Source organism: Dipodomys merriami, unplaced genomic scaffold (assembly GCF_024711535.1).
Source record: "Dipodomys merriami isolate MVZ:Mamm:240054 unplaced genomic scaffold, mDipMer1.0.p SCAF_10, whole genome shotgun sequence".
NCBI classification, from domain to species: Eukaryota; Metazoa; Chordata; class Mammalia; order Rodentia; family Heteromyidae; genus Dipodomys; species Dipodomys merriami.
The window spans coordinates 35192793-35205086 of record NW_027202271.1 but is presented as its reverse complement, the minus strand read 5'-3'; the positions used below and the strand labels follow the sequence as shown (position 1 = coordinate 35205086).

At 38.0% G+C, this 12294-nt stretch overlaps 1 protein-coding gene across 4 annotated transcripts in view; it reads right to left on the bottom strand.

Annotated features, from left to right (window-relative positions):
* The window catches only part of Nav3 (neuron navigator 3), a 660839-nt gene that overhangs the window by 506104 nt on the left and 142441 nt on the right, over positions 1–12294 (bottom strand). The gene's annotated exons all lie outside the window — the stretch shown is intronic.

Below are 12294 nucleotides of genomic sequence, written 5' to 3'. Positions count from 1 at the left end.
CTAGAATCCTATCTGCTCTGAGGGTTGAGGTTTGAAGCCAGTTCAGGTATAAAAGTCTGTGACACTATCTCTAATTAACCAACAAAATGCCACTCTGGTACGGTAATTCAAGTGGTAGAGTGCCAGCCACGAGCAAGCAAGATATGTGAGAATACAAGGCCCTGAAGTCAAGCCCGGTAACTGGCACACACACACTCGCATCCCCCCACACACACACACGAAAAGATGTGTAGACAATACTCGACATGAACTATATTGGTCAATAATGTTAGTCCCTTCTTTTGTAATGTATTATCACCACCCATGATGTTCTTTAATGGGATTACACAGGAATCCACCATGAAAATATGAGTTAAAAGGTACACTGGCTTCTGTGAAGAACATTAATCATGGATTGCAGATTTTTTTATTTAACCACCAGTCACTGATTAAACAGAGGAAACATTCCCAAAGCTGTCTGTATAAGATGCAGGTAAGCAGGAGGCCAAATGTAGCCTCCCTTCCGTAGATGCCAAAGGCATAGCCACTTCCTCCCATGCTAAGCCTAGGATTACATCTCAGGGTTGAAATTGCAATTCTGAGAAGCAGCTTATATTCGCAAGAAGAAACTCTGCTTTGTACTTCACACAGACTACAAATCTGAGTGACAAGAATGGCAGCCTCCTGTCCATGCCACAGAACCCGGTATTGACGCAAGTCATTGTTATCTTCATTCCATCGCTACCAACGGCAACTTGATCATGAGAGAAATTCAAATGGGGCAGAAGATGTTGGGGGATAAAAGTGTGTATTTCTGGTTTGTATATTATTCTCTCCAGATGATAGAGCTCTACAAGTTCACCAAAATGTTTCTACATATGGACACGCGTGCGTGTGCACACACACACACATACAGCTCTTATCACTCAGAATCAAATATTTTTGACTATTTACACAATGCAGACAACCAAATGCTTGAGAGAACAGATTTGGAAAGTTTTATAATAAGAACATTTTAAATAGAATAAGAACAGTTAAAATACATTTTCTCCCACAGAGATTGCACTTTTTTTTTAAGGGAAAAGAGGTCCTTAGGAAAATGGTACAAATGTGTTTGAGTTGAAGATCAAATTCACCACTCAGTTAAATTTGTGATATATTTTTATAGCTCTGTGTCTGCAAGCAATCTCATTTGAGAGAAAGGTTTTATTGGTATTAAATGCTAGGAAGAATTATTTTGTATCAAGGGAATGTTGAAAAGTTAGAAAACAGAAAAAAATATACCTTTTTGAATACTGGGTGATAAACACTGGGAACAAATAAATGTCATCAAGATTAATATGTTGCTTCCTATATATCACCTGACAATGGCTTAGTTTAAAAAATGAGATAAATTCTTGCTATATACCCTAGATCTATAGTTCTGAGTAATGAGGAATACCTTGTGATTAAACTACAAGGAGGAAACAGGCTTATGCTTATACTTTCAGCTACTTAAGAGGCAAAAACGTGATAAAATCTTCATCTCAATGAGGAGCCTGTGCCAGGCATAGTGGCTTAGACTTGTAAACACAGCTACTTTGGAGGTGAAGAAGGATGATGAGTTATGGATAGCCCAAGCACACAAAGCTCATAGGAGTACATCTCAATTTAGCACAGTGGCACATGGCTATGATCTCAGGAAACACCAGAGGGATCACAGTTCATGCGGACCCAGATACAAACACAATATCCTATGCCCAAAATATAACTAACAAAAAAGGCAAGTGCATGGCATGATAGCAAGTATCTGTACCCTTGTGATCTTGGAAACAAAGGTAGAGAGATCATACTCTCATAAATCCAATTTCTCATTTCCATCATCCAAATTTCCATCATCTATCATCCAAACTGACACACTGATTTTGGATAAATTATGTAGTCCCATGAATATACATTGGAAGAGAATGTGTAGGTTTCCTTGACTAGGCCTGGACTGAGGGTAAACTGCATCTAGCATGGGGCAACCTTTGTTTCATTTATCTATAGGTATTCACTCTGGCATGCCTGTTTAGTCCTGCCAAGATTCATATGTTTGAATCCCATTCACCAATTCAATGATAGTAGAATGTGTGTCTTTGGGCAGTGATAAGATGATAAAAACAACTCTTTTGAGTGGGATTAACACACTTATAAAAGAAGTTCCAGAGAACTATCCTGCCCCTTCCTCCCTGAGAGAACACAGCCAGAAGACAAGTCTCAACAAAGAAGCATGTCTCACCAACTCCAAATCACCTAAACACCTACATCTTGGACTCCCAATCTCTGGGATTATGATAATTTTCTATGTCACAAACCCACAGCCTAAAAGAGTATGGATTGATAAACTTGTGGGGTTTAGCCATGTTATACAAAAATTACCCATTCTTATCCCCACTGTAGTATGAATCCCTGGAGGACAAGGGCCATGGCTGAGTCCCCTTCATTCCATCAGTGCTCAACATTTGGCACATGTACCTCCCACCATCTATAGATTACATAAAAATGTGTAAGATATAACCAGTTATCGAAGTCACCCTCCCAGGAACTGCTACTGACCCTCAAAAGATACGTTCCATTTCTTTGCTTCAAAGGCCATTAATTTTTTGAGAGGGAGGGAGAGGAGGGTTAAGTATTTTACTTGACTCTTACTCTTTGCCATTACTAAGTCATATATGACATACAGGAGAACAGTTCAGTTTTGCAATTTACTTTTCAGTCTCTCCCGAAGGTTACTACTAACACAATGTTTATGGAATACTGGATGCTTGGCAAATAATTGACGGATAAGTGATTGGGAAGGTCTCAGTCTACTAGAAAATTTTTTCTCCTAGTCAGGTGCCAGTGGCTCAAACCTATGTTCCTAGACACTTTAGGAGGCTGAGATCTGAGGATTTCAGTACAACGCAAGCCCAGGCAGGAAAGTCCATCAGACTTATCTCCAATAAACTACTCTGAAAAAGCAAGAAGTAGTGGTGTGGCTTAAGTTGTAGAGCACTATCTTTGAGAAAAAGAATCTCAAACAGCAGCCATGCCCTGAGCCCAAATCCCTGGGCCAGTAGGCAGGCAGTCAGGCAGGCAGGCATGCATATACACACACACTTGCACACACACACAGTTTTCTCCTATTCGTTGTGGCTCTGGCTAAGAATTTAAAGCAAACTAGCAATTCCAAATTTGGACAAGCCATAGTGACTTCCAAAGTCAAGAATAGAGGCAGGCTTGACTCCAATTCAGATGTTCATCTTTTAAGCATCACTTATAATGCTTATATGCAGATTAGGACATTATCTAAGATGTAATTAAAGGGGGAAGTGATGAACTGTACCACAAAGTTAAAATGTTTCTGGTACAGGCTGGGTCTGGTGGCATACACCCATAATCCCAGAAACTCCAGTAAAAGAAGGAAGGAAGCTTGTACTGTAAGGCCATTCTATGCAAAATTATAGATACTCTATCAAAAATAAAAGAAAAATTAAAAGGTTTGAATAGGGCTCAAGTGGTAGAGTGTTTGCCAACAAATTTGAAGTCCTGGGTACAATCTCTACAAAAACTAAAATTAAAAAAGTGTCTTATCAATCTTCCTGTAAGAGATCAGCTGAACACATTGTCTACTTAATATATTTCAGTGCTAATGCTAATTTATATGAAAAGATTATACACATAAAAACCACAAAGGAACCATGAAAATGTGGTAATGATTTTTTCATGATTTCTACCTATGTTTATTCTGTCTCTTTTAGTCTAGTCCCTCACGAAAGTGGAAAGTTCCTCAAAAACCAGGCATGATAAAAGGAAAAGATTGAATCAGGAAGCAAGTCTCTAAGTTCACTCCAACAGCTTCAGGATCACCCGAAAGAGCTTTTTTAACCACAGATTGCATTGCTCCACCCCCAGACTTTCTAATTCAGTGCATTTGGGATAGTGCCCAAGAATTTGCATTTCTACAAGTTTTCAAGTACTGCTTCTTCACTCAGTCCAAGAACTACACTTTGAGAAGTACTGTGCAAAACAGATACAGCACTGAAGATACATAGTACGTGATCCACAGCTTAAGCTTTGGACCACCCATGTAGGTTAGAAACTCATTCCCTCAATCGTACAAAATCCTGGATACATTACTGGCTAGCCATCCTGCTTTGAATACCTTGTTTACTTGAGAGTATACCATACAATTAATTTCAGGTCTCCGAGGATGAAGTCAAGTTCATTATACATATTCCTCCAGTGAGCCACAAATTGGGAAGTGAGGAATTTGTGGAATCAGGCTCTGCAGGAAACTTCCATTTTGGTGGACTGGGAATGGCAAGCATCTTGGTTTTGGAAGTCCCGATGGTAAGTGTAACAAGGCTAGTAAGTTTTTTGGCATTTATGATTGCTGGGTATAGCAACTTCTTCAACAGGCAGGCTATGCAACCTGATGTCAGTCACTGTCCCAGGAAACTTGGTTCTGTCTCTAGCTGATCAGTGTTTTATGGACTACCTAATACCCTCTAACAAATTACTTCCTGATAGAATGGATTCTGAAGAATTCACCAAGAACCTTGAACATTAAAGCCTCTATTTCTTCCTTTGTATAATGAAAATAGTACATGAATGGTAATAAACAAAAATTATAGTCAGGTGCCGGTTGTTCTATGCTTATAATCCTAACTACTCAAGAGTCTAAGATCTGAGAACTGAGCTTCAAAGCCTGGTCAAGCAGAAAAGTCCACAGGATTTTTATCTCCAATTGACTACCATAAAAGCCTGAAATAGAGCTCTGGCACAAATGGTAGAACACCAGCCTTGAAAGCATGAGCTATGGTAGTGTGCCCAGGCTCTGAATTCAAGCTCCAGCATATACTTATAAACATATACACATATATAATATTAATTATACATTATGGTGTATATTAATGTATGTGTGTACTTATTCTCTTTATGTGTGTCTGCTGGTGCTAGGGCATGAACTCAGTGTCTCAAGCTCTTCCTTGGCTTTTTTTGCTCAATGCTAGTACTCTACCACTTCTGTCTCTCCTCTACTTCCTCTATGGATTCTTTTAAAATATATTTTTAACCCAAATATATGTTTGTTTTGTCACAAAGATCCAATTTCATAATACTTAGTAACCATATAAACCATATTTTCAGGTTCTTATTTTCACAGACGAAACTTTTCTTTTAACTGACATCAGCTAACAAAGAAATAAACATACATTTAAGTTATTTTTTTCCCCTCATCTTTCTCTTCATAGAATTTTGAGTGTTTTCAAATGAAATATTCAGCATTGCAAAAGGAAAACAAGCCATTAACAAATTGCCTAGAAGAAACAGCACTGGAGGTGATGTTTTCACAAAGAAGCTTTCCCCAGGCTGTGCTGAAGGACAGGAAGTGAGAATAAAATGTGTTTTCCATTTTTTCTCTTTGCACAGCCCCAAGATGGTCTCCTGGCAAAGCTGTCACATGGAATCCTGTCTTGATTTCCTTGATACAGTTTACTAACCTCTTAGTTGTTTTGCAACAGACAAGCTAAGGAACACAGCTATAAATTCTTAGTTTGGGCTGAAAATTTCCTTTAGCCTCCAGTGCTCAGCACAGATTCTGTTTTCAGACAATCCTCCAAACGTGGCCTCATTTGACTTATGCACAATACAAAGGTACAAACCAGACTCACCATTTCCCATCCACCTCCAGACCCTTTCCTCTCCTTCATTAACATGCTATGTTTCTAGAGGCCATGACAGTTTCAATCAAGAACCAAGGAATCAGGCACCTTGTCACAGCTCCTATTCAAAAGAAACTGAAGCTGGAAGAAATTTTTACACTTGCTTATCATTGTACACCTAACAAAATTTAGAAAGTGGATCTGATTTCAGGTCTACCTAACAGTCCAGACTTAGAACTGTTTCGCTATACTGTTTCTACCTTTAAAAACATTGAAATGTATATGTGCGTAGGAATGGGAGGGAAAAACTGGGAAAGAACAAGGGAAGGGGTGACATTGTCTAATTATCTGAGTTACATAACTGTAAACCCTCTGTACATCACCTTAATAATAATAATATTTTTAAAACACTGGAATGCATATTACATTTATTCTGTATAACTCTGTAGAGTCTGACTCCTATTTAAAATTACTTTTGGGAATATTGTCAACTTTTTCTCAGTGGAAATCATCTAATCATATTAGAACTTTTACTTTGATAAAAGACTAGCATCTTTTTTCCAAGTCTTTCTATTTCCTAACAAATGGGGCAATGTCATTCTTTCTGATGGAGGCATAGAATTCCATTGTGTATATATACCACATTTTCTTGATCCATTCATCTACTGAGGGGCATCTGGGTTGGTTCCATATCTTAGCTATGGTAAATAATGTTGCAATAAACATAGTTGTGCTGGTAGCTTTAGTACGGTCTTGTTTGTGACCATTCGAGTAAATGCCCAAAAGTGGGATTGCTGGGTCATAGGGGAACTCTTTTGAGGAACCATCATGCTTCTTTCCAAAGTGGTTGAACACTCCCACCAACAATGCAGTAGTGTTCCCTTCTATCCACATCCCCTTCAGAGGATGGGATGGAAATTCCTCTTCAGAGGAGTTTCTCTGTAAGTCTTTGGTCCACTTAATTATTGGGCAGTTGTTTCTTTGTTGTTGGGGGATTTAAGAAACATAGGTCCAATGGTTTCCCTTATTTGCAATAACTAGTATATATCTGAGACAAGCAGAAAAGTTCAGATAAGATGATGTTAAGCGAAATGAACCCCAAGATAAGGACACAAGTGATTTTTTTCTTTCTTGCTAATCTTTCTAACATATTTATAAGGTACCACATGATTTTTTTTTGTTGCTTTGTATGTCCCTCCCCCATGGTATAACCTGTTTTCACTGTATTTGATATTGGTATAATTTGGGAAGCTGAAGGGAAAAAACAAATTTTTAAATAGGAATACAGGTTCACCCATTGCAACAATGAGATGTACAAGACGGTATGTCAAAAACAAACTTTACAATTTAGGCGGGGGTGGGGGTGGGGGAGAACGTAGTTTAGTTGTGGAGATGGTAGGGAAGGGATGATAGGGGAAAAACAAAGGAGGAGGCAACAATGCTTGATCAGAAATGTACTCACTACCTTGCTTGTGTGATTGTAACCCCTCTGTACAGTATTTTCACAATAAAAAACTTATTTTAGAAAAAAGAGACTAGCATCTTAATCTATTCTTGGTTCTTTGCACATCAAAAGACTGAAGCAAATCTTACATGCTAATGTTCTAACAAGAGGTACAATTCTAAGATAGGTCATTTAAGAAGCAAAAGAACAGTGAAAGACAAAGGTAGGGGAAAAAAATAAGATGGGAATAAAATTTCCCCAGAAAAATACATCCAGTAGCTCAGGCACCTGGGAGGTCATCAGACAGGCCATGTGGAACTCTGGAACCTGAGCACCAGCAGTAAGGAGAGAAACACATCGAAATACTTCCTGTCACTTTTCTTCATTAGTCAGCATCATGGCAGGGTGCTAACATTTCCTGTTTGCATTTTCCTGTGCTCAGGAAAAGTACTTGGATAGAAGCCAAATTCTCCATATCCTGTACAGACCACACATTTTTTTTTACACCCTGGAGAAGTAAAATCACCCTTTGTAGGTCTTTGTAATTTGAGGTTAGGCCTGGGTAGCAAAGATGCTGTGGTCAGCCCTCACAACAGCAGAGGATGTGCTAAGAGAAGAATTGGTAGCAACTTTGTTCAGGCCTTCTGACAGGCAAGTTACCCAAGAATAGAGATGCACAGATAGAGGTCCAGTAGATTACTTGTAGAGTTAGTTGGAAAAAAAATCCAGTGGCCCTTCCAACTCTTGAGAGCTAGGCAGATATTCTTTCCACTGTTATAGTTTTCTTAAAATTGTCCTAAGTTCACCTCCTGTCCAGAGTCCTTCAAGCCGCAGGCAGCAAATCAAAACCTCCAGGCAGTGAGAGGAACCACAAATTAGTGAATTATGCAAAGTTTGTCATAGTTTGCAACGAACTAACTCCAAATGAACCGTAAGTCTTGACACAAAAAGCCAGCCTATTTCATGAATTTATATTCATTTCCCACTTTTTAAATTTCTGCAGGTATTCTTGCTGAATTCTCTCCAGCTCTACAAAAGCTATCATAATAATGTCTGGCTGTCGGCTGTGCTATACACACATCCACCCTAAAGTTTCATCTAGAAGCACTAGGGGATGGAAAGCAGCTCACTGTTAGAGTTGTTTAGAGGGGAGTACACAGACCGTGGCAGAAACACATACAACCATGCCAGCCATTTGCTGCAGGATAATCATTCATCTCATTTGTATCCCGATCTTAATTCCTTTCTACAGAACATGCTGTCTAGAATGAACATTATCTTTGGAGCTAATTTCTGAAATTTATAGATACCATCATTGTTCCATGGAAATATGTTAGTAATCTTATTGTATGTTTTTATAAACATATACAGAGGGACATGTGAAGTTAATTTTTTTCAGATAAAAAATGGTTCATTTTACAGTTGTTCAGAGCGGGAGTATATTCAATATGTTTTTCTCTTCCTCGATGAAATAAAAATTGCACAAATGATCACCTACTTTTTCTCAATGAGAAGGAAAATGCTGCTATTCATATTTAAATTTTTTATTTCTATAGAACCAGACACACCAAACAATGACTAATGGACTACAAAAATGGACACAAGCCCAGCTGGCTTTGAGAGACTCCATTAAAGACCTTACTACAATTATTTTATTCCTGGAGTTTGTGAGCAATGAAACACAAACAAGAAGAAACAAGAGTCATTAGATACAACAAATGGGCTATTTCTCAAATGCAAATATTTTGACTCAGCTTTAAAGTTTATATTGTTTATAGATATGCAATATTTAAAACAGCAAAGCCAACATTCTCTTAAAAGCTACCACATGCTGGTTAGAAAATATGTAATCTATTCACAGTAGTGAACAAAAACATCTTTTCCCATAGTGCATGACCATGTATATGAAGAAGACTAGTAGGTATTCCATTGACAAGGTTACTGGAGAGAAAATTTTCAATCGGTAAATTTGATTATAGGTAGAATATACGGGTCACTACCTTTTGCTAATCTATCTTGTTAAGCGTACTTTATATTCTACTCTGGCTCTAGTTATCAAGTAAAAAGAGTAGAGAAAAGGCTAGCACAATACTGATAGAATTAATGACAGCTCTTGTTCTTCCTTCTCTACAAGACTTACTTGGATTCTGACATCTCTGCCTGTAATTCTAAAATTCCCATTTTATTGGTAACCACAGTATCTTAGATATTCAAGGCCCAAGTGGAAATGGTGGGGTTTTACTTGCATTTTATGATTTAGATCAATCTTACATGATAACACATATTATCTGGTGACATCAGACTTCATAGCTTTTTTTTTAAGCTGATGAGGAAAGTATCTTTTTTGATGCTAAGGCAGAGATCAGACATGTAACAAGAAATACAAAATTCTCTGCCCTTGTTACTGTTAAGGGAAGCTTAGTTTGTTTTATCTTTTTTTTTTTTGTCAGTCATGGAACCTGAACTCTAGGTCTGGGCACTGTCCCTCAGCTCTTCATCTCAAGGCTAGTGCTCTATCACCTGAGCCACAGTGCTACTTCTGGCTTTTTTGGCTTATGTGGTGCTAAGGAATTAAAGCCAGGGCCTCCTGGATGCAACACAAGCACTCTACCACTGAGCCACCTTGCTAGCCCCATTTTTCCTGTTAAGATGTACAGACTTCATCTGAGAATATTTTGTTCTCTAAAATGCTAGTTAGTGGTTAAGCATAGTACTTGTATCTATACCTGGGTAGATTCAGCCAAAAGTATAAATGATATATCCATAGAATATTAGGTAACTCATAATGCCTCCATCATTCAGAATAAGATGCTACATCCTCCAAAAGATTTACAGTAGGGTATGTAAACAACTGACCAAAGAACCCTAAATTTACTGATATAATGCTAGCAAATGCATAGACTATAAAGATCTAGTAACACTTAAATATAAAACAATTGGTTCCAGAAATTGTTAACCTTTTGGTTTGCATCTCAGGGGTACTGTGACCTTGAGAATATGCTTAGACTCTCCATGCAGAAGGGAAATGTAACCAAGGTTTCGCTAAAAATCTTTAGGGCAGAAGATGCAGAAGAATCAATTCAGATCCCAGATGGAGTCCTATACTAAGTATGATACCATCGGGTACCAGAAAGGTAAAGAAAAGGCTAGCACAATACTGATAAAATCACTGTCAGCTCTCCTTTCTGCCTTCTCTAAATCCAACATGCCAAAATATGATTGCTTCTATAAGATTCTGACATCTCTGCCTGTAATTCTAATAGACTAATATTTGCTATAAAATATTAAGTCCCTCAGCTCTTAAATCAATATGCAGGCAGACTTTCCATCTGTTGAAGTGCTGACTTATTTCACATATAGCCACCCATTCTTCTTTACAAATCATTATTCATTCTTCCACACTTGGGAGAGTTGACACAGAAGAGACAGTGAGGGTTAAACAGTGTTTGAACTCTCATCCAAACCCTAAATTCTTGTTAATAATTTTGACTACCTCACTGCTATGTTCCTATCCAAAGCCTTCTTCCCTGACTCTATCTGCAAGCACTTAATAGGGAAGCATCCAAGACTCTGTCAACTTGGGTCAGCTTCAGGCATGACAGAACTGCTGTGCAACTTTGTCTTTCAAATCCATTCAGTCCCAAAAATCACTCAAAATCTCTGCTTGTGTTTATATGTGGGTCTGAATTTTCAACCTGATTTTCAAAGTTGACTCTGAAGTAGAATAACACCGGTTAAAAGTTGCAACTCATTTTGCAAATCCATCTCCTGTCATCATAAAAATGGCTCCTGCCTCTATCTTTCCGAGAAAGCTTCGACAACACTTGCTCTATGAAGGGAGATCAATCTAGGCCTTGAGCCTGGTTTCAGCAGAGCCACCTTTGCCAGGTGACTTAGATTTTAAAATTGTCGGGGCAGGCAGGTGGCGGCAGGAGATGGGAAGGGAAGGGAAGGGAAGGGGAAACAAAGGAGAAGGCAACAATGCTTGATCAGAAATGTACTCATTACCTTGCTCATGTAATTGTAACCCCTCTGTACAGTATTTTCACAATTAAAAAAATTGTCTGTCCTTAGATTCTGTGTAATTTTCCTCTTACTCCTTTCTGAATGGTAAGTACCTTTCCTGCATTCAAATCCTTTACAAATGTCTATGTATCTTGTTAGACTTGATCTTTCAGCCTCTGCTCCACTGTTGGCTTTCCCTCTCCACTGTTTCATTCCTGGACTGTTAATCCAACCTGGCTATTCCCTTCCTCATTCTTAACACTCAATTTACCAGGCCTTCTACTTAATTTTTCATGTTTACACATGAGGTTATCTACTTCTGATTTGCTGGAAAACTTGGTTATTGTTCATGTTTTCTAGAGGAAATGTCATGTCTAATCTTATTTTCAGCTCTTCACTTATTTTATAATTTCTGTCTTGATTAATTTATGGTAATGTGTTAGATTTGTCTCTAGTCAAGTCATTGGGGATTTCTCATGATATAATCAATTAATAATCACATTGTTAAGAAAAGTATCTTCTAGTCTCTGCAGTTTTAAAAGCATTTATAAATGGATACTAATTTAGAAAAGAAAAGGGAAATAAGGCTTTAACACCTCTATATTTTGTACATAAATAATGGAAGGTAGCCTTCATGACCCCAAACACATCAGGGTGGCTTTACATTACAGTTCTTCACTCTAGAAAAAGGAAAAAGATCCATCTGAAAACAAGAATGACAAGGATTTTTAATATCAAAGACCACAGAACAAGTTAGATTGTCCTCCAAAGTAAGTTAAAATTGAAAACCACATAGTGCATGCTCAGCCAAGAACAAAGGATCCTGCAGGAATCAAAGTTATTTTCAGGATGAACAGGTGATCTTGCCAGAAATATGCCAGAAATAAAAGAATCAAACTGTGTAGCTCTCAGGCAAGTTACAATAGTTAATGTGACATTTATAAATTGTGAAAATACAGCACTGTAAATTACAAAGAATTTGGCATATTTGCATATTCCTGCATGCCCATACTCTCAGCTATTCTGAAGAGGTAGAGGATTATGTTTAAAGGAAATCAGTGAAGAACTTATTAGAAAACAAGCCAAATTATGCAAAAGGACTGAGGGCCTGACTCAGGGTGGTAGAGCACATACCCCATAAGTATAGGCCCCAAGTTCAATTCCCTGCAAGACAAAAGAAGTATAAAGGATTAAAAGTCC